We start from the raw sequence: 19551 nt of genomic DNA, 5'->3' as shown, positions 1-19551 counted from the left end.
TCAGTGGTTTTATAAAAAAGGATGCCTCTGAAGTGCAAGGATCCCTGTGTCTTCACTGTGCCTTGCAAATTGGGGAATCTTCATGTGCCTAGAACCATGCTCGACTTAGGTGCATCTCTAAATATCGTACCATACTCTATTTACAAATAAATTAGTATATGAACATTGAGAAAAACCGGTGTCATTATTCAACTTGCCGACCAGTCGATAGTATACCCAATAGGTGTACGAAAGGACGTCTTAGTGTAAGTAAATGAGGTTGTCTTCCCGACTGACTTCTATACCCTAGATATGGGAGATGATGACTCCCCAAATTCTAGTTCCATTCTTTTAGGTAGACGCTTTCTAAAAACAAAAAAAACTAAAATTGATGTTTACGATGAAGCTTTATCTATGGTAAATTTGATGGGAAAGTCATCAACTTCAATATTTATGAAGCCATGAGGTATCCTTCCGATGTGCATTCTTTTAATTTTGTGGATGTGATTCGTCCCTTGATTGAAGAACGTTGTCTAACCATGATGCTCTGAAGTTAGTTTTGTCATAAATTTTAGACATGGAAAAAATCAAGGAACTTGCAAGGATACTCAACATAGACAAAAAGACGCTGGAAATTGTTAATCTTATCGATGATAAGAGACACTCGGGGTTGATGAAAGGAAAACCAAGTTACCTCCCACCATTGCCAAACTCTTTCCATCAATAATTCAACCGCCAAAGCTAGAATTAAAGACTCTCTTAGGTCATTTGAAGTATGCATATATTGGGGAGGAAAACACTTTACCAGTCATCATCTCTAATAAGCTGTCAAGAAAAGAGGAGGAGGAGTTAATCACTTTGTTAAAACAATACAAGAAGGCTATTCGGTGGATAATGGAAAACATAAAAGAATTGTGTCCTTCCTTGTGCATGAATACGATCTTGATGGAGGAAGAGTTCAAGCCCACAAGGGAGGCACAAAGCAGGTTCAAACCTCTAATAATGGAGGTAGTGAAGATAGAAATCATGAAGCTTTTAGATGCATTTGTAATTTACTTCATCTCTAACAGTAAATGAGTTAGTCCTGTTCAAGTGGTCCCAAAGAAAGATGGAGTTACTGTTGTGAAAAAGTTTGAAGGAGAATTGGTTCCCAATTGTATGCAAAACGGGTGGAGGGTTTGTAATGATTATCGGAAGCTTAATACTTCTACAAGAAAATACCATGTCCCCTTTCCATTTATTGACCAAATGTTAGAGAGATTGGCAGGTAAATCTCACTAATGTTGTTTAGATGGTTTCTCGGGTTTTCATCAAATTCTAGTAGCCTTAGAAGGCCAAGAGAAAACCACTTTCACTTGTCCCTTTGGCACATTTGCTTATAGGCCTATGTCTTTTGGTCTATGCAATGCACCCGTAACATTTTAGAGATGCATGGTGAGAATTTTTTCTAAATATGTTGAAAACATCATTGAAGTCTTCATGGATGATTTCATAGTTTATAAAGACTCCTTTGATGTATATTTAAGCATTCTAACAAAAATTCTACAAAGGTGCATTGACATAGATCTTGTGCTTAACTATGAGAAATGTCATTTCATGGTGGACAAAGGATTGATTTTAGGTCATATGATGTCCCAAAAGTCTTGGAAGTTGACAAGGCCAAGATATATGTTATTAAGAGTCCTACTTACCTGAAAAATGTTGGGGAATTTTGTTTTTTCTTGGTCATATAGGTTTCTATCGGCGTTTCATCAAGGATTTCTCAAAGATCATGGTTCCGATGTGTCAACTACTCCAAAAAGATGTTGAATTTGAGTTTAACCAACCATGCAATGATGCTTTTTATCGTTTGAAAGACCTACTCACCTCCTCTCCCATCATCTAACCACCTAATTAGGATCTCCCATTCGATATCATGTATGACGCAAGCAACATGGTTGTTGGGGTAGTATTGGGCCAAAAAGTAGATAGAGCACATCATGTCATCTATTATGCATCCAAGAGTCTAGATGGGGTGAAAATCAACTACGCCACAAAAACAAAAGAGCTTATTTCTATTGTCTTTTTCCCCTGAAAGGTTTTGACAATGCCTTTTAGGTACCAAGTTGATAGTGTATTTTGATCACAAGGCTATCAAGCACTTATTATCAAAGAAGGATTTGAAACCAAGTCTCATTAGATGGATACTCTCATACTCTTATTACAAGAGTTTGATCTTGAAATTAAAGACAAAAGTAGGAAAGATAACTTGATTGCAGACCATTTGAGTGATATTGTCTCACCCAAAGATCCAACACCAATACGTGAAACCTTCCTTGATGAACATTTGTTTGCTGCAAAATTCATACCATGGTATGCAAATATTGTGAATTATATTGTCACAAACCAACTCCCTTCCAATCTCTCCCATTGGAAAAAAAAGTCAAAATAAAAAAGGAAGCAGAAAGGTATGTATAGTATGAGCCTTACCTATGGAAATATTATGCGAACCAAGTCATCTGAAGGTGTGTTGCACAAAATGAGGTAAAATCTATTATTGTTTTTTGTCACTCTTATGCATGTGGGGGACATTTTGGTCCCCAAAGAACCACAAGAATGATTTTGGACAACGGGCTCTATTGGCCACACATATTCCTGACTCATATTCCTTTCGTGCAAATTAAGAGAAATGTCAAAAGTCTTGGTCCCTTAGCTCTAGAAATCAAATACCCCTTAAACCCATATTGGTTTGTGAGATATTCGACTTATGGGGTATAGACTTCTTCAGACCATTTCCACCATCTTTTGGTTTTTCATATATATTGTTAGCGGTGGACTATGTGTCCAAATAGGTGGACACCAAGGCCACTTGTACTAATGATTCCAAAGTTGTTGTGGATTTTCTTAAATAGGTGGACGCCATGGCCACTCATACTAATGATTCCAAAGTTTATGTGGATTTTCTTAAGGCACAAGTTTTTTCCTGATTTTGCACTCCAAAAGCTCTCATAAGTGATGATGGAAGTTAGTTTTGCAACCGAATGCTTGTAGGCCTTTTGAAAAAGTATGGGGTGACACATAAAGTATAAAAAACTTATCACCCTCAAACCAATGGCATGAAATGTCTATAATAGGCAAATCAAAGGGATTTTGGAGAAAATGGTTAATCCAAATCGAAAGGATTGGAGCATACTGGTTAGTATTTAGGAAACCATGTCGCTTTCCGGTAGAGCTTGAGTAGAAAGCATTTTGGGTTATGAAAAAAGTTCAACTTGGATGAAGATGAAGCGGGAAATAAAAGGAAGTTAGACATTCAAAAGTTAGAGGAGATTAGAAATAATGCTTATAAAAATGAAGTGATCTATAAAGAGAAAACAAAAGCGAATCATGACAAGAGGATCTCCGATAAAACTTTCAAAAAAGGGTCAGAAAGTGCTCCTATACCATTTAAGATTCAAGTTGATTTCAGGAAAGCTAAGATTAAGGTAGTTTGGCCCCTTTGTGGGTACAAGTATCTTTGAATACGGTATAGTAGAAATTACAAGCCAACAAACCGAAAAGACATTTAAAGTTAATGGTCATAGGTTGAAACCGTATTATAAGGGATTCGTGGTGAAGAATGATGACTTGGAGGTGGTTATGAGCCCCATGTACCAAGAATGAAGCCCATTCAAGGACCAAGTTAAGCCAACGACTTAAAATAAGGGCAAATAATCGGGAGGAAACCCCAGTGTATTTTCGTCTTTTCCTTCAAAACATTTATGTTTCTATAAAGTTTTTGATTTTTAATGTCGTAAATGTGTTACAACATCCTTTTAAACCTTTAAAATGAATCTCGGGGGTACAAAAAAATCATTTTTTGGACGGTTTGGGATTTAGGGGGGAGGGGGGGGGGGTCAAAAAATTGGCATTGTCAAACAAAGAGGAACACGATCCATGTCTCTTTTTAACTTGAAACTCAACATGTGTCATGCTCGACTTTTTTTTGAAAATTCATCCCCATGAAAACCTTGCCAACACAGCTCGTGTTGGTTTAGTTCAAGTCGACAAGGGTCGTGTTAAATATTTTCCAAAATTCATACCTACAAATACCCCGTGAACATGGACCGTGTTATTTTAGTTCATATTGATACAGGGCATTTTCAAAATTACAATGCAAAAACACCATTTTTCAACCAACATGGGCGATGTGGTTTTTGCTTATATTGGCATGGGTCATGTCTATGCACCTGAAGAAATGACTTTTTTCAACTTAAAATCTGGGTTTTATGCCTTATTCTCCTTAAATACTTCCCAAAATAGCTTTTATCCCCTAAGAAACCCCAAAGTCTATTTGTTTTTCAAAACTGTTGATTCTTCTTAAATATTTAAAAATGTTTGATTTTTATCTTCTATACTTCATCTCCTACACCAAACACACAAATTTCTTGCACTTTCATGGTGGATTTGGGGATTTATAGAAAGCCTAGGTCCGAATGACATTCTTGTGATTGCAACCAATCTAAGATCCATACAAGATTCAGTTGTTGTAATAGGAGCATGTGTCTCAACTCTTAACTTTCTGAAAGACTCTGTTGCCGGATTTGGCAGAGTTGATATCGAGTTTGCATCTCTTTTCGGAAGAAACAAGCTCCTTTCTTCGATGAACACTGACTCGAAGAACTTGTGAGAGTGCAAGATTATGAGGAAAATGTTCCAAACTCAAACTATGAGTTAAACACGACAATGGTTGCTGGTAATGATTCTATTCAAATATGGTAAAACAAGTCAAGCCTTGAAGATGATAAATCAACAAATTATTCAATGAAATATGATAAGTAATAATGTATGAACAATGTATAGGAACAAGAAAAATGTTAGAGATTTGACTAAATGATTATTGATTATATATATTAAGGTACAAAGGTGTACATCGAACTACATGGGGATGGTCCTATATATAAACATAAGATCAATCAAATAAGAAGACAATTGTATTATAAAGCTGATTACAGATCAACCACCCGATACATGGAGGTTGACCTTATCTTCTTCATACATAATACAAATAAAAGATGAAAAAATAGTACAACAAAAAATTACTTAGTCTTATGACATCAGATCACAAACAATAGGTTTGGATAGCAACACACTTCGGATATACATCGTTTTGGACAAACTTCAATCTCAGAATCATGGTAACTTCAGATAGCGTAAGGTTCATTTTCTTGTACTATGAATCTCCTCCTAAATGACCTTAGTTATCCTTTCCATCTTCACTCCAATTTTTCAAAGGCAAACAAGTATGACTTCTGCATCTAGCTTCGTTCCTCGATACAACATGAGATTTATTTAACAAGCTCCTTCTTTGCATCTTCTGAGGCTTGAGACTTGGCAGATATGATCATCTAGAAATGAGTCTCTAAAGCACATGGGTGTGGAACAAGTGATTTTGTCTCCCCCATAATAACTCTTTCTTGATTGAAATCTTTCTTTTGAATATGTACCCCACTTTTGGATATTTGATAGGGCCTTCATCGAGAAGATCAACTTCTTCGAGTTCAGGGTTCAACGGAGCAAGGAATTTTTCCGTGCCGCAAAGTGATGCATACTCTATATCAGTTCTCTAGAATTCCACCACATAATCCTTTAGAAAATTCAAAGTGAAGGCATATGCTCCGATAGCTACATCCAAATCTTGTCTGGATTTAAGATGAGATTCAATCACAAGGAGGTCATTCAGATTGACGGTTAGATAATCAACATCCAAGATTTTGATGACCTTTTGAGAATTCCGAGTTGCATTGACATAATGCAACACGTAGTTGAGTCTGAACGTGTTTTGTACCAACATCCTACAACCACTAATGTTTGTGATCCTTTTCTTCGAATAGGATTCTTTGATCGGTTGAGAATTGGTGGCATAGAAAGTGTTGAGTCGTTCCCTTTCTGTTTGGATTTAGGTTTCTATGTCATCCAAAGGATGAAATAGGTGGAAATTTGACATCAAATTTTCCATATGCAAATATAGGCAAATCTAGTTGATCTAAACTGGAAGTAGGAATAGCATAGCTCATGAATGGGATGAAGTGATGGTTGTATTTTCTTCCATCAGGATGAAGAGGAGAGATACCAGACATTGGATTAGGGTTGTCTTTCTCAGCTTGTAGGTGAATGATTTCTTCAAGTGCCTGATTGAGTTGATCTTTACACTAGCCCTCAGAACTTTTAGATGATTTTATTAGGCTGATCGATCTGAACTGAATACATTTCCCTTTTTATTTGATGGTAGCATTACGAGTGACGATGTTGATAAGGTGTTGAGTAGGAGGAATGATAAAAATGTCGGAAATGGACATTGTATGCTCAAGAGTGGGTAAATCATCATCCTTTTAGATTGGAGATCCCTCATCAATGACATCAATTTTGGGTGGTAAAATCGGAGGGAACTTATGCTGAGAAGTGTTGAATACATCCACTATGAGCTTCGTCTTGATCTTGGCTAATTCCGTACTTCCCTTCAGTTGATCATATAAAATTGATGGCTACTTGAACCAATTTTGTTTCTCTAATTTGGAAAGGAGTGTAGTGAAAGAGAGTTTATCTTTCTTAGCTTGAAGGGCCAGGGTCACTTTCGCACCATCGAGCATGTTTTCTTCTTCTTCACGTTCATCTATTTTAAGAACCTGTTCAACCTTTTCAATTTCTTCTTCATTAGAAGTCTCATCCCTTAACTGGAAAACCTAGCTCGGTTTCCATGGTTTTGGTTGCCATCCACTTGTACTCGTTCCTTCTCCCTCTCTTAAAACCAAGGGCCTTGCTCTGGATGTAAGCTCATAATCCTCTTTAATCTCCCAGAGCTTATTAAAAACTTTTTGAAAACTTACATTGACAAATTTGGTGAGATTTTTGTAACCATCAACAGTCAGAACTTTGGCTTCAATTTCTTTCATAATGTCTTAAAAATACTTAGCATCTCGTTAAACTTGTAATTCAGAATGTGCACAAAGTAAAGGGCAAATTGAATTACTTTGATCAACACCAGTGGCATAAGCAGGTTCATCCCGTATTTGGCTCGACTCTCCTTCTTGAGGCATTGGATTTGTTTCTAATATTGAACACGGGTTTGCTTGATGTGTTCATTGGTAGCAGACACCAAGTCTTCATGAACCTTCAATATGGGTATCCAGATTCTCATAATAGTGTCGGTCGGATTATTCAAGAGCATGGGCGAGGCATAAAGAGATGAGTTAATCAAGTTGTTGCTCTCGTTGTTGAAGCGAGGGGGAAACATTGTTGACTTTTGAAATGGACTTCAAAAGTTGGTCCAATTTCGAATCAACAGCTCCGACTTGAGCATTCACGTTCTCGATATTTGAAACTACTTTGATGATTTGGTTACACATTTCAAGTAGGGCAAACGGGTATGTTATGTTCTCATCAGAAGATCCTGTGTCCGAACTGGATTCCCTTTACGAGCTTTTCTTATCATCTTCATCATCATAGTCATCATCATCCGAGTCACTAGCAACTTTGTTTTCATAATTATTACCACCATAATCAACTTGATCAACATTTCCACCAAGATCCATCTCATCTAAAGAAGAGGTGAGATCAAAATTGTTAGCATGTTTGAGGAGGGGGCTTCAAGAATTGAAACACCGATTGCACCTGAATTTCGACATCCTTGAAGTTATAACCTTCAAATGTGCACTCAACAACAATAGCTTCATTATGATCACTTGGAGGAGGACCATCCGAACCAAGATTAGTGTCGAGAACATCTCATGTAGCTTTGAAATTGGTCCAAGGAGGCTCATTCAAAGTAGGATTAGGATTAGGGACATCTCCAGTTGGATTCTTCTCTACATCTTTGGTTGATGGATCATCCATGGAGGCGGGAGCATCATCGATTTTTTTGTTAGGAGGAGGCAAAAGAGCATCAATATCATAATCTTTTGGATGTGTCACATGAAGCTTGCTTCAGAGTGCTCTATGCTACATTCGAAGAAGACCATATTGAACTTGTTCTTTGGATAGATCAGGATGTCGAAGTTGATCCCTATTAAGAAAATCATCCTATTCCTCATTAGTAAAACCAGAACATCCTTTACCCATAGTGGGTATTGTCGATTGAGGCTTTCGAGCTTGGAGGGACTACTCCTTGTTTGTAAAGCTTAAAACCTTTGACAGGGGCCACAAATCATGATTGTGAAGAATGAATGGGTTTGACAATGACACGTGGGTGTGTTCTATGGGGCAAGGAACTTTGTTCAAGTGCGGCACCATCCTTTTAAGAGGATGGGGAAAATCATGAGCATACTCCCCGTGAGTGTGTGCGTGTGGTATTGAAACTCTGAAGGGTACTTTAGAATAGTGGGTGAGTGGGGTAGGTTATCATCCAGGGTCATGTTAGAAACAGATATGTGATTCCTACTGAGAGGATTCACCTATTTTGGTTCTATTTTTGGCTTTGACTTTAAGGGGTGAAAGGGAAAAACTCTTCTTAGACTTCATTTTGATACGTCCACCTTTCTTGGAAAGAGTGTCTCCTTCCGATGGCCATGTATCCGAGAGTTTGGAAGGAACCAGTAGATCAACCAGCTCCAAAATCTCAAGATGTTTTGATTTGTAAGGAGAGTTAGAAAGGAGAACGTCTAACATGTGTTGTGACAATCGTCTAATAGGAACAAATGAAGATTGACTTGGAAGACGATAAGATTTAACATGTTTGAAAGAGCAATATACCTTAGGCGGGTCCGTCGTCAAAGGAATTGGTTCACGTATGTCCAAGTAAAGTTGTTAGAGATTCAGTGTCTAAAATCTCAGATTGATCATCTCATTAGATTTCAGATGAACGACGAACTTCCAAAAGTCTTGCCACAACACTTCAGGTAGATTAACAACATTTGATCTTCCGGTGAAGATACTATATACCAGGTATAACCAAATCTTTTTCATGGATTCGTAACCTCCATGCTTTCCTGACAAACCATTCATGAAGATATGAATGAGTATCGTCCACATCCCAAGAACTTCAAATTTCTTGAACTCCTTAGACTTGTACACTCATTTGAATTCGATTTGGTTAAAAAAATTCTTGAAACTCATCTGGCATGGGTTCAACACTGTAAACCCTTCAGGATTTGGGGGAACCCCAATGGCTCGAAGGAAGGTATCTTTTGTTATAGGAACGATCCTATCATGTATAATCATGCACTCACGAACATATTTGTAAGTTTTTGACCCTTTCAAAAGCTTTGTGCAGTAAACGAAGAGGGAAGTTAAGGTTTAGGATTTTAGTGAGAGGAACTGTGATGGGATGGCGGGAGATAAAATTGATTATGAATCAAACAAATTCCTCGTGGTCAAGAGGCTTGAGTGAAAATAGTTGAATTGTGTCACTAAAGATGGATTTAGTGGAAGAAGAAATGGTAGGTCCCTTTGAGGATTTCTTCTTTGTTGGAGATTTGGAAGCCATTGATGAACCTTGAAAGCTTAGAACGATGAGCACAACTTACAGACAGAAGTTTTCTAGGGAAAAGAGAGATAAAAATCGTAAAAATGGAATGGTTTGGATTCAAAATCCATTTATAGGTAGGTTTGTTTCAGGTCGGGTCGTAGAATCAGTGATGACACCCAAAACTAAAAGGGTTGTATTAAATGATAGGCACTCAATTAATGCTTGATATTGATCCGAAAAATGGCACAATTTCTAGAATGGATGTTAAAGAAATAAGTTACATTGAAAATTTTAGAGGTCTTAATCTTTGAAAGAGATTTGAGAAATTCTGAGAGCTAAAGGAATGGAGCTCAGAAAGAGAAAGACTGAAATCACATTACCATTTCAGATTTGAATTCTGAGATAAGTTTATACAGAAAGGATCAGAATGTGAAATTTTGGATCCCTACATAGAATTTCTGAACATTATTCAATAAGAAGATTTCGGAACATTTTTCCTGGCAAAGACCTTAACAACCTGAAAGAGCTTAAAACTAAATGAAAGGTTAGATAAAAAGACACATAATGATCCTTTATTTTTTGAGAAGAAATATTTCTGAAGAAAAAGATATTTAGTTCGGAATTATTTGACTTTCTGATATTTCCATCAGAGTGTACAAACTTCTTGGAAAAACTAAGGATCAGGTAACATCATTTCCATTTTGTTAAGAAAACTATTGAATTTGTCTCATTCAATGCCTTGGTGAATACATCATTGATCTCATCATCAGTAATGACAAAAATGAGCTGAATGTTATCATTTAAAACATGATCTTTAATAAAATGGTATCGAATATCAATATGCTTGGTCATGGAGGGCTAGATCAGATTATGGGAAATCAAAATGGCACTCTGTGAGTCGTATTAGATTGGAATTTTTTGAAAGAGATTTCAAAAATTTCGAGAGCTAAAGGAATAGAGCTCAAAAAGAGAAATAACGAAATCACATTACCATTTTAGATTTGAATTCCGAAATATGTTTATACAGAAAGGATCGAAATGTGACATTTTGGATTCCTACATAGAATTTTCTCAACATTATTCAATAAGAAGATATTGGAACATGTTTCCTGGCAAAGACCATAACAACCTGAAAGAGCTTAAAACTAAATGAAAGGTTAGATTAAAAGACACATAATGATCCTTTATTTTATGAGAAGAAATATTTTTGAAAGAGAAAGATATTTAGTTTTGAATTATTTGACTTTATGATGTTCCCATCAGAGAGTACAAACTTCTTAGAAAAACTAAGGACCAGGTAGCATCATTCCCATTTTGTTAAGAAAACTATTGAATTTGTCTCGTCCAATGCCTTGGTGAATACATCATTGATCTCATCATCAGTAGTGAAAAAATGAGCTCAGTGTTACCATTTAAAACATGATCTTTAATAAAATGGTATCGAATATCAATATGCTTGGTCATGGAGGGCTAGATCAGATTATGAGAAATCACAATGGCACACTGTGAGTCGTATTAGATCGGAATTTTTTGAAATCGAAAACCATAATATAGAAGGTGTGATTCCATCCAAAGAACTTATGATGTGCAGTTAGTAACAGCGATTTATTGCGCTTTAGTTGTTGAGAGAGCAATACAGTTCTGCTTCTTGGATGACCGACATACCAACCTTCCACCAAGGAATTGATAACCACCGGATGTGCTATTCCTTTAAAGTTATAGGCCACCATAATTAGAATCCGAATAATATTGCAACAAAAATCTTTCGTTTGTAGGGTACTCAATTCAGAGGCTCTTTTTTCCTTTGAGATATCGAAAACTTTGCTTCACAACCAAGAAGTTAGACATTTTTGGATTAGCCTGGAATCTAGCACATAGGCTTGTCGAGAACATGATATTTGGGCGGATTGTACTGAGGTACAACAACGATCCGATCATTACCCTATACTTCTTCTTATCTACGACTTCACCAGATGGGTCAGAATAGATCTTATGTCCGAATCCCATTGGAAATTTTGCAAAGGAAGATGAGTCCATTGGATATTTCTTTAGAAGTTCAAAATGCATTTCTCTTTGTGAATAAATATTCCTCAATTTGTTTGTTTGACTTGAAATCCAAGGAAGAATCTCAATTCACGATTCATGCTCATTTGGAATTGGCTAACCACCAGCTTAGCAAAGTCAGCAACCATCATCAGATCAATTGATCCAAAGATCATGTCATCATCATATATCTGGACTAACATGAGATGCTTCCCATTCGTTCTTCGGAAAAGTGTAGGATCAATAACTCTTATGTAACACCCTGTTTTAAATCATTTCATAATTCGGGGTCATGACTCGAAGATAGATTATCATAAGTATTAGGGCATATGGGGAAGATATTTAGTTCCCTTTGAGTGTGGATAATTTAGATTAGCTGATTGGGGAGTTTGGTTTGTGTTTTGGAGTCCAAGGGTTTATCGGTAAGTGGCAGTTCGGGCCTTTTATGAATTTTGGATTTTAGTTCGGAATGTTTTATGCCAAGAGAGATTTAGTAGAAGTGTAGAGCTTCTCATTACCTTTCCGTGGATATAAAGATCATCGAAATCGGAGTTGAAACGAAGAAGTTATGGCTGTTCGAAGTTGGAAAGGATTTCGGGGGAAAAACTGATCTCACGACATGAGAAGCGTGATTTTGGGGCATTTTATGAGCCTCCATAATATCTAGATCATCTTGAGAGAAATCCTATCCCCTTTTCACCATTTTGAGCCTCCCTCTCCTCATTCATCTATTTATGAAGATTTTGATGCTTTGAAGAAGAAGATGTTCTTGGTGCTTAGATCCAACAAGAAAGTTCCCTCACAACCTTAAAGATCGAAATTGTTAGTCTTAATTTATGGGACGTTACAAGTTGGTATTAGAGCCTTAGTTTGAGGGATTTGGACATACTCTCGGGTATATTTGAACTCAAACTGAGGATTTGGTAGATTTTTCAAAAAGAAATGTTTTATAAAAAGAGTTTTCTGATAAAAGAAAAGGAGTGTGGTGCATGCAATCGACCGAGCTCAAGTAAGTTGTCCCGAAATACCCATACATATTTATGTTATGCTTTGAATTATGAATATGTGAATTGCATTCTAGATTAGGGTTAAGGATCAACTCAGGATTGAATGATAGAATGCTAGGAGAGCTGCCTTTATATGTCTACCATATGAGCTTGTAGACTTGCATGCTAGTACTGATCAGTCAATGATAGGATGGTCTGTTTAGGTTATGTTTGTTCCGATTACTCGATGCTTGAATGCTACTTGCTTTGTGCTTTTAGGAGTTCCCATTAACCTTAGCTAATGTGACATCCCCAATTTCACTACAAGAAAAGACCAATTTGTTTATGGTTTATTTGAAAATCAGAGTATCCATTTAAAGAAATATGTTTCGAAATTTGATCCCAAAAATATGATAAGTAAATTATTAAGGCATTCCTGAAGGAATGGGTTTTCATTATATTAAAAACACTGGGATGTCATTGTCAATACAGTACATAAGCATAAATAGAAATAGTACATGCCTTACAATATCTATTATTCTAATGGCCTATAATCCATAGATCTCTTATTAAATCAACACTCACGTGGTCTTTTGCCACTACTTGTAATGCAAGAAACTGAGTGGGCCAGGCTTGGGAACCTGGTGAGCACATAGGGTTTTCAACCCACAATAATTAAGTTTATTAATTTCATCAAGTCATTCAACCAGATTACCCGTTCCCATTATCCTCACTTTCTATCCCGAAAGTATCTAATTCAAGGGTACTAGCCTAAGGATCATCATCGGGATGGCAATACTACTTAGGGGATTCCTTAGAAATATGTGTCAGTAAGGCAACCATGAGGGGGATGGAGTACACCGGTGAACACATCGTTTACAAACACCTACAGGTTACGAGCCTATCAACGTTCCACTAGACTGTCTAGAATAGTTTGTAGTCATAATATATACTCCGCTAGATGACTAAATCAGCTTAAACATCGAGGACTCTCATCATTTTATTTCATCTCTCATCATCTATTGCATATACCCATCTTTCCCAACATATTGATAGCTATAAAATACATATACATTTTAAATCAAGTAAAAACATGTATACATCGTTCATCAAGCATAAATATCAAGAACACAGATAATATGCACATATAAAACGTAATTTATACTAAATACTTCATATCTATGTGTAAGATGAAAGTAACTATGCACTCACTTGTTAAAGTGACGACTCCAAACTCGGGCAACACTTCGCTTTTAACAATTTTATTTTCGTTTGACGAAACCTAGTATCATTATCACTAGATTTTAGTCTAACGTTTATTGTGACTAATTATAAATCTAAGTAATATTGTTTTTCTTATATTATATAAGTGTTAAACAATAATTTTTTAACCATTATGTACAGACAGGGGCTAGACATGAAACACCAGAGGGCAGGATCATTTTGGCATTTAAGTTGTTCTGAAATCCAACAACCCTATGAGGCCCTTCAAACCAGATTCCTCGTACCGTGAGCAATTAAAAGGTATTATAATAACACTTTATATTTTATAATACTTAGCACATATATTGTTTATAGCTTCATAATAATGATATTGAACTTAAACATAAGCTATACTTAAAGTAGCGTAAGCATAACTCACTTACAAAGGGGTTTGGCTAGGAACCGGGCTCTACGGGGGCAGAACTTCTGAGCCAAAGCTCTTCTTCTCGGAGCCCTATGGCGCTCCAAAGCTCGCCTCTAGCACTTCGGAAGTACTAGGGAATAGGAGGGAGAGTTTGGGAGTGTTGAAAGTGAAAGAAGGGTTTTGGTGTGAAGAAATGGGGTGCTCCTCGCATCTATTTATAAACTGGAGTCTTCTGTTACGTTGGGCGTAACTTCGGAGTACGTTGCGCATCTGAAGCGCTACGTTGCATGTATGAGGGAAAAATGTTAGCATCACATGCGAGACCATGGGGAGAAAGTGAGGGTGCAGATGGCGCCATGTGTCAACCTCGCATCCACCCAAAAATTAATAAACTTCTAAATTCTGTAACTTTAGCATACGAGCTCTACTTTTGACATTCTTTATATCCATGGGTAGGTGGCGATGTAATCTACAACTTTCGTTTAGACTCTGTCAACTAATGTTGACATTATTTTTAAATTTATATTTTAATAGGCTTAGACATATAAAGTCCGTTTAAAACTCGTAACTTTGTCATCCAAAGTCCGTTTTCGTCTGTCTTTATATTGTTGAGCTCCTATTAACTAGATCTTTGATTCTCGTTTAGGTTATGTCAGCCAAATTTTAGAAAAATCATAACTTCCTCATACGAATTTAGATTTCAACATTCTTTTTATGTACGTTCTCGGTTTAACGTATACTACAACTTTCTTTTAGATCGCTAAGGCTAAAAGGTATTTTATCGCAAAGTCAATTTTTACGTTACACAAAGTCGTGCCAGTTTTGTTTTAAAACTTTGTCGGGTCATAACTTCTTCGTTTTATGTCGGATTTCAGCGTTCCTTATATCCCTTAAATCCTTTTTATGACTACTTCAACTTTCTTTAAAGATATTGGGTCTATGTTGATGGGTTTGAGCCATAAGAACATTCCTATGTGCACGTGTAAAACCTAATGCTTGGATCTAGGTTTGTCAAATGAACATGCTTTTCATCCAAGACATGCAAAACCTAGATCTATGGTATACAATTCGAAATTGACATGACAAAGTAGATCTAGATGATTACCTCTTCTTGATAGCTTGAATCTTGTTATCCTTGGAGCTTAGAGTCACAAATGTCACTCCTCTAATGGCTTACAAACACCAAAAAGCAAGAGGATGATTTGGAGAGAGGTTGTAGGCACAAAATCGTCTCTAGGAACTCCTTAGGGTTTCTGGTAGCCGATTTCTATAGCCCCTCGGTTCTTTAAATACTTGAGCTGCTAGGGTTACAGCCTGAAACCCTAATTGGATTACATAGGCCTTAAGCAGTCCAAGGATCCTTCTAGATTAAGGCTTGGACAAATTCAAGGAGTCCATACACCTTAATTTCGTCCACCCTATGATTCGTAAGAATCCACAGCCCAAAACTAACTGTCAAATAATTGACAGTTCTAGTCCCCTTTATTTAATTAATCTCTTTTAGCCACAAAATTAATTCTTGTCTAATATTAATTAAACTATATGATTTCTCCTTTAATATATTAATCATATAATATATTAATAAATCATATTAACATCTTTATTTATAAATCATCCTATCATGTTGCTTTGGTGAAGGCAACTCAAAAGGACCATGCACAACTGGGTCAAGTACTTACCAAATATAGTTACGGGCTTAGACACTAATCCAACAGTCTCCCATTTGGATAAGTATATTAACTATAAATATAAGCACAATCCGATTAGCAATCATAGCCCTCAAAGACGCCGTCGAACTCCAATCTTATCAGTAACATGTCCTTAGATAAGGGATCGTATAGCCCGCCGTTCTAGATATCGTGTGGACAATTACATGGAACATAGTCATACTCATTGTCCAACAGTTTGTTTCTTGATCTCTGATTCGTTTGACATAGAACTTAATTGAAGACATCAATTCAGTCTTGACCGGGCCCGACACATAAGTCAAAACAAAACATCGAGGGGCCTTGATTTCGCTTTTACCCTCTTAGGATAAAAGGAACAGATAAACTTCGATTTATATGCATTTACTATATACTAATCAAATCATACACAACAATGCCTTTTATAACATCAAGTTATTGTTGCGTTTATGCATTATCAATGCAGAACCAATTAGCAAACAATAAACCAGATATTTAGGTTTTAAGACCATATGATATTATTGTCCTGCGATCACTCGTGATAGATTCCATGAAGTGATTCCAACAAGCGTGGGTTTATTCCAATGCTCAAATCAAACTCATAAGCACTCATGAATGTTGTAGCAAACTTTTGCTATGTCTAATACATTTTAAACAATCTACACACCAATTCATGACAGTCTTCATTCAAACCTACTTCCAACATGTGAACGACTGTGGACGGTTCGAATAATTCTTATTATTCCGGAAGTCAAAACAAGCAAAATGAAACAATAGGTAAACTATTAACATAAAACAGTAACATTACTAATAAATAATACTCTTTTATTTAATCATCAAATGTTAATTATAGTTTATCTATTACATGTTTCTAAACTATTTAATATAAACTAATATCGTCCTTCAGCCCAATGCTCCTAGCGTGCTGTAAGTGTTTAACCCTACTTAGTCCCTTCGTAAGCGGATCAGCTGGGTTATCCTCTGACGATACCCTCTTCACTACGAGGAGTCCTTCTTCCACCTGATGTCGAATAAAATGATATTTTCTGTCGATATGTCGAGATCTACCATGATCCCTCGGTTCCTTGGTTAAGGCAACCACTCTTTCGTTATCATAGAAAATTTCCATATGCTCCTTTATGGATGGCATAACTCCAAGGTCTCTAATGAAGTTCTTCAACCATATCGCCTCGTTTGACGCTTCGCTGTGTATGAGATCCAATAAACCCTAACCCCTTTCACAAGTGCCAGTGAAGGGTGACTTGGTCATCTTTCCAAGTAAACAAAAATCGCACACGTCATCGTACCTAAGGTTGAATGACTCCAACACTCCATCCTTTTGGAGTTGGGCTATGCGTTTCTTGTTGACATGTCCAAGATGACAATGCCACAAGCATGCTTTATCCATACTATTGCAAAAATACTCAGACAACACATCATTTCCTAAGTTATCTACAATCATCACAGTTTCATATATTCCATTATAAGGCAATGCTTCGAAATATAAAACACCATTTAGATAAGCATAAATAGAACCTTTCCCATTATCAAATGAATATCTAAATCCTTGTCTAAACAAACCATGAAATGAAATGATGTTTCTTGCCATATCTGGCGAATAGCAACAATTGTTTAAATCTAATCCTAATCCACTATTAAGCACAAAAGAGTAAATTCCAACCTTGGTGACACGTGACGATCTTCTGTTCCCCATGATCAAAATTTATCTTCCCATGCTCCACATCCCTATCTCTTTTTAGGCCATGAAAATCAGAAGAAATGTGAAAATCACATCCTGTATCAAGTACCCAATAAATGAAATGTGATGAATCATTAGATGTAATTGTGTAAATACCTGCTTAAGATGGCTTGATCTTTCCATCCTTGATGGCCGGCATATATTCTTGGCAGCTTCTCTTCCAATGCCCTATTTTGTGGCAGTGGTGGCACTCTGCGTCCTTCGGGTTAGAGTTCGGTTTAGCAGAACCAACTTTGGTTTCACTAGAAGAGGTACCATCTTGGGGTTTACCCTTGTGGTTGCTCTTTGAGGGAGCCTTCCTCTTCTTACCCCTCCCTTGCCCAATTGCCAAAACAGGGGCAGCCGTTGGAGTGGGAGTTGATGCAACATACTAATCCTTGAGATTGCTCTCAGCGGTCCTAAGCAATCCTTGAAGCTTGCTCAAGGTGACCTTTTCCTTATTCATATGGTAGGTCATGCAGAACTGGTTGTAGAAGGGAGGCAAGGAGTGAAGGATGATGTTAATTGGCAGTGATCATCGAAGTGATGATCTCATACCTTTCTTGCCTCGCACTTTGGTGGTACCGGTCCAAAAAGTCTTGATGCATTTCATAGGGATACATGTCCTCATAGGACTTTTGGAGTTCTGCGGTCATGGTCGCTAGCATGATGCAATGGACTTTCATGGCATCACGCTCATGGGCCTCCAAGGCAGCAATCTCATCGGCAGTGGCAGTGTTGAGGTTGATCTCCTTCAGCTCCTTGTCAAGGACATACTCTTTGTCCTCGTAACAGGTAACCATTCTTATGTTACAGATCCAATCATTGAAATTGTTTTCGTCAAATATCACCCTCCCACAAAAGTTCATGAGTGAGAATGAGCCGGAGGAATTCGAGCTGGAAGCGTTGTTGTTGTTCATGTTCGACATCTGAAAAGGAAAAGAACAAAGTTTGATTAGAAATGAATCCCTAATTAAACATCCAAAATGAGAAATTAGGGCTAGGATCCAACAACATTATTTACATATTAGAAAAGGGATGCCGTAATCTAATATACCAATAACTTGAAGGTAAGTAAATGACGATTCACTAATTCTCCATCATGAAAAACGAAAGGAAGATTAAGTTTTAAATGTATTGAAAACTCCTAGATTCTTTTGAGATTAATTGAACCATTCAATGACATGTTTAAATCTCGATATTCCCCCTCAAGTTTGTGACTGGGATGTCACAGATCACAAAGTGGGTGTCAATAACCATGCAAATGTATATGGTGCCCTCATTGTTACAGTCACCCATTCGATGTGCCGGTTAACCACACATGCTCCATCGAACTATGACAAACATTGAGTCACCCTTTGCCACCTACTAACCACACACACTCCACTAACTTCTTAGCAAGGGTAAAAAGTTTAATTTCACGGGATTGAATCAATTCACTTTGCCTAAAGTAACTAAGATTGGGAATTTTGTAAAAACATTTCGTTACTTTATATGAGGAAAGGTTTGACCTATCCTACCTGTTCGACTAACGACCCTCCACCAATCAAGGAAGTGGTGGGTAAGAGTCGACACCCATTAAACGTCCATTTTATAGGCCATAACCTTATACCCCCCTTATAGATTGGCTTCGTGAATGAGGCTTACTAACGGTAAGACTACCATTTAAGTTATACATACATACATATATATATATATATATATATATATATATATATATACATATATATATATATATATATATATATATATATATATATATATATTAATCTTATAATATTATAAAGTATAAGGTTGAATTTTAAACTTGTAAAATTCTAGGGTTTGAAATTTAAATAGTTCAAATTAAACATTTTAATCATAAATTTAAATTTCAAGACTCGAGGACAAGTTTTGAGCTTTTTTAAAACAGAAAGATCAAATAGCAAATAATTTTCAATTAAGCATTTAATTTAATAATTATCTAAATTTGACCTAGTCAATATTACTTGCAAGATAATTCAACAATTAATTTAAATAATCAAGTATTATCAAATAAGGAAATTATTATTTAAACAATTGGTAATTATCTT

This window comes from Lactuca sativa, chromosome 3 (assembly GCF_002870075.4).
Source record: "Lactuca sativa cultivar Salinas chromosome 3, Lsat_Salinas_v11, whole genome shotgun sequence".
Taxonomy (NCBI): Eukaryota; Viridiplantae; Streptophyta; class Magnoliopsida; order Asterales; family Asteraceae; genus Lactuca; species Lactuca sativa.
This window is presented reverse-complemented; position numbering follows the sequence as displayed.